Raw genomic sequence first — 4,960 nt, 5'->3', positions numbered from 1 at the left:
CATTCTTGTTATAACTGCCTGGTTATTAACTTTTTTCTGCTGTGACCCTGCTCGTGTCCCCTGGAGGGAAGGCAGCAGGCGGAGAGCAATGGAGGAGTAGCCCAAGGCACGCAGGTGCCCTGCCAGCTCTGAAAGGGCTGGTGGTGCTGACTGAGGTGGGCTTAAGGCTGATGGTTCCTGTGCTGCAATGGGACCCCAGCAGCCTGCCTGCATGGCCAGCACCCCTGAACTGGAGCCTCTGGCTTAGCATAGAATCAGTTTAATCACACCCAAGTAGAAGAAGATGTGGTTTCATGTGGCAGTGCTGCAGCTTGTCCTTGAAAGCCTTGACTTTATAAGACTCTTGGGAATAAAAGCCAGCTCTGAGGCCCCACGGGACACCAGCCTTGTTTCTGCAGGGAGGAGGACGAGGATGGTTTGCCAGGAGCAAGTGCTGAGGCTTTATTTGGGAAAGGGCTGTGAAGATATTGCTCATCACTGTAAAGTCAAGACAGCTCCACCTCGCCAGTCCCCAGCAGGCAGCTTTTGTTAAATACAGCCCAAGCTCACGGATACTGTGCTGCTGCACTAAGCAAGATCAGAGGGTTAGATCAGATGTAGACACTGCTAGAGCTGGGTAGAGCAGGCTGAGCTGGAGCAGGCCTCCTGCAGACAACTCCTCGGTAGATAGGAGGCAGTGGAAATGCTGGCTCTGTGCTTGTTTGGGAGGTGCACTGGCATGCCTGCAGGAGGAAGGCTGTACACCATCATTTTCAGATAATCCTTCAGATAATCCTAGATGGTCACTAGCCCAAAATGTTCCTGCAAGGGTGGAGGTACTTGGAAGTAAGCCCAGCTTGAGCTGTCTCCATGTGCCCTCTGCCGGGCAGCATCAGCTGGGAGGCACCCACAGAGTCAGAGCCAGAGAGATTGTCAGAACTGAGCACAGCCCCTTTTGGAGCTAGAATTCATTTCTCCTAACGTAGTGCCCTTCTCCCTGCCAAGAAATTGAGCCAGGGTGTTACACAGTCCTTGCACAGAGCCATGCTCAGACACCCCTTCTGGGGCTGGGGCCTTGCTATGGGCACTGCTACAACCCCTGTGCTTGTGGGACCCACTGTCCCCTCCTGGTACATACAGCTAAGGAGACAAGATATTTTACTGTGTTTTATTTAGTAAAATGTTAAAATAAATAAATACAAATTGATCAGATGCTCTGTACCCCCTCCCCCCAACTTTAATTTGCTAAAATCTAAACACATTTGTACCAAAACTGAAACCACAAGGAACTTGAAGGCAGCAGATACTGCAGATCACTATGAGCATCAGGCTAAAAAAAATAGAGATATTTAAAAAACCCAAACCAGTTCACAAGTGGGTGTTCTCATGGTGTGATTCTGTGACAACAGAGCAGTACCAGTCAGAAAGGGCATTTTACACCCGGGCCTGCAAGGAAGGGAGATTGGTGGAGAATGGTACAGCACAGGTGCCACTGGCTCATGGAGGACAGAGCCCGTGGTTTTGCCATTAGAAACCCAGCTGGGAGAGAAGCTGCCGTCATCCCATGCAGCACCAGGCCCGTGGCTACAGGGACAGCACTGCCGGAACTGGGGGCTGGTCACCAAAATCCCCTGGAGAAATCAGACAAACTGGGGGAAGGAGCAGGCTCAGACACAGAGCCCTTCAGGGGGAGCTCCTGCTCCAGGCCCATGCCAGGACTCCCACTTTACAGCTCGGTCTTGGTGAAACACCAGGTGGGCACGGAGGAATGGGATGAAGCATGGCACACAGGTGGGGTGGTGGCATCAATAAATCTACAGAGATGGTGCTGCTGTGATTGCAGGAACATGAAGCCATGACTGAAGCCTGAGTATTTTCTCCTGAACAAGCAGAGGGTTGTTCACAACCCTCCTGCCCTCAGCTGCAGACATGGAGGGTGTTTGCAGAGTAGAGCCAGTCAGCTCCCTAGAGAAAACTGGGAATAGGCAGCCACCCCAGTGCTGCACCAGACCTTGCAGGTGGCAGCAGCTCACCACCACCTGTGTCCACTGCTGTTGACACAGCAAAGTTGTTTCCTTCCTCCACAGGAGCCTGGACAGATCAGCACTAGCAGGCTCCCCTGCTTTGTGCTGTTATCTTGTTTAATCTTTGCTCAATGGAGTTTGGAACACACGCTTTGCTTCTGTGGGGCTGTGAGAGGAAGCCAAGACATCTCTGACCATGTAAGATGGCACCTGGTGGGACCCTGCAGCTGGAGTGAAGCAGCTTGAGGGATATGACTGCTGCTGGCTCTGCAGGGGCTGCCAGGAAGCTTTTGCAGAAGCAAAAACCTTCCTTAAGGAGGGTCTTGGCTGCCTGTCACATGAGACATCAGGAGCAACTCAGAGACAACACACCTTCTGGAAGGGAGAGCAGATAGGTAAGACACTGCCTGGCTCTAGAGTCAATCACTGTTTTGATGTCAGTGATAATTTAAGTGAAGAAACATAAGAGACTATGATTAGAAATTACACATTAGCCCAGAACAAGCAGAAACGTGCAGCCTCCCACCACACCCAGCACGGGGCTTCTTCCAACAGTGCCTACCCAGTGCCTGCAGCCATGGAAATCTGCTCTTCCAGAGTCAGAACTGCCAGTACCTGCCTTACAGAGGGGAACATGAGGCACAAAGCAATCTCTTTTCCTACCCAGCAATTCTGGCCCCACCTGAGACACTAATAACAAACTTGGATAACAAGCCAGGGGAACCCCTGCCCTTACACGTGCACAGCATGTACCCAGTGCTGCTGCAGTATCAAACCTCAGTGCTGGGGATCCAAAATCAAGGGCGGTCACAGAACACAGCCCCAGGAACTGCCCTGTGACACTGCCTCCCTTCCCCACCTGAGCTATAGCCCCAAGGCTCACTAAGTTCTGATTGCTCACTGAGAAAAGTGTTCTCAAGCTACATAGGCAACAATACTTCATTTGTTTTCCAACAGAACAGATGTAAGAAGGCTGGTGACAAAAGGGCAGGGATTGGTTGAGGTTTATTTTTGCCAGTGTAAATTTAGGAAAAAGAAAAAAGATGCAAAAGCTAGTGCTGAGCTGATTGATACTGCTCACTGCTGCTGCTGCCTTTCTGTGCCAGCTCTCCACCCGCGACAGAGCCACGCTCTCAAGGCTTTTGAGTTCCCCAGGCACTCCTGATAGGGAGCAAGTCCTTGAGTTCTTCTTCCTTTCTAGAACTAAGGACTGGGCTGAGTTTCCCCATCTGAAGCCTTTCACACCTGCTAGGATACTAGAAAGAGAAGAACAGGCACAGAGCTTGCCCCTGATTACACAGGAGAGCTGGGACAGCTGCTTTCCCAGGAGGGTGCCCCATGGTCTGGCTGCTGAGTGTAACTGAGGGGCAGGACCTCAGCTCCTCACAGGTTACATTGAACTTAACACATGTCCCTTGTTTAGATGCACTGGGGAAATGTCCCTTTCCATGTGTCCCAAAAGAAACCAGATCCTGAGAAAACAGGGAGGCATTGCTCACACAGAGGGATTTTGGCACAGAACTGCCATATATGACAGCCCAGAGAGCAGGGATCTTCCACAGATACTCCAGGAGGTGGCTGAGAAGTATCTGAATCACACATCCTACTCCATATCATCTCCTTCATTCACACAGAACCCAAGACCTCTGGGAGCTGATTCTAGTTTCAGCTAGGCTCATTGTAACACTTGAACTAGGAAGGTGCAACCACAACAGCAGAGCTGAACCTTTAGCTAGTCTTGGAAATGCTTATAGCCAAGAAAATGTTTAATTAATACAGTCCAGATTAGAGTAGGCTCTAGCTGCCTCAAGGTCTGCTTGATCTGCTTTATCCCCATGTTGTAGCTTAGAAGTCAAATAAGGTTCTCATCAGGATGGGATCACTCAGCAGCAGAAGCAGAGCTAGGGATGTGCCTATTTCCTTTCCAATCTGCACCTAAGCAGCTCTTTTCTCCCACCACACCTGCTCCTTTTGGAATAAAGACCATCCCATGTCAGAAATTGAGGTACGAGTTTTATTCTACTCTTTCCACTGAACTTTCAAACCCTGTAACTACAGGAATACCTATCTACTCAGAAGGGAGACCTGTCTCACTCCTGGATTTTTCCTACCCTCACTTTCTCACCTAGTATGGAGAGACCTTCATATTTTTTATCTCTGTTCTGCTTTACTCCAAGTAATCTTTGTTTCCTTTGCTGCTCCTGCTTTTTCTCTCTTCCTTTCCATCTCCAGCCCTGTACCACTTCTCAAAAGAAGCTTCTGTCCTTTAATCTGTCCCTTGCAGCATCCACCTCTGGCCCCAGGGAGATGGGAAGCCCTGGCCTGGCTGTTCACATGAGATACACTCCAAGGACTTGCACAGCAGAGTGATTTCCACAGCAGCCATGCTCTTGGCAAACCTCTTACTCAGGTATTTCAGTAATACTGACAAGGATACAGACAGACTCTCACAGAGGTAAGCTCTTGGTTTTCTGATACAAATCCGCAATTAAATTAATCTCTGGGAGAGGCATTTATCTTTTCATGGGTCTTTAATTACCAAGCTTACCAGTGCATGGTATAAATAATTTTCTTTATTGGCAAGTTGATCAACTATGTGCTCAGCCTATACAAGACACAGTGATGCAGAAAGTTCTTGTCCCAGATAAAAGAGAAACAGAAGGGGAATGGGAACTAAGGGTAAAGGATAGAGAGACTCATAGTACTTTTCAAGCATTACATTCCATTCTGTAGGAGTTACAAACAGGACTGAGGCTTAAAGAAGAGAGCAATAACTTGCTCTCTGAGCAAGAGAGCAATAACCTGGAGACAAGACATCTGCAGCTGTCCCTTTTCCTGATCCCATCTGATTTTTGGGTCATTCTCTGGTCCATGTCTGACCACTGAAAACAAGGATCCAGCAGCATGTCACTGCAAGGTTTGCTCACACGTCCTCAGAGACCAGTACCTAGCTGGCT

Source organism: Ammospiza nelsoni, chromosome 6 (assembly GCF_027579445.1).
Source record: "Ammospiza nelsoni isolate bAmmNel1 chromosome 6, bAmmNel1.pri, whole genome shotgun sequence".
Lineage (NCBI taxonomy): Eukaryota > Metazoa > Chordata > Aves > Passeriformes > Passerellidae > Ammospiza > Ammospiza nelsoni.
Note: the sequence above shows the minus strand (reverse complement) of the source record.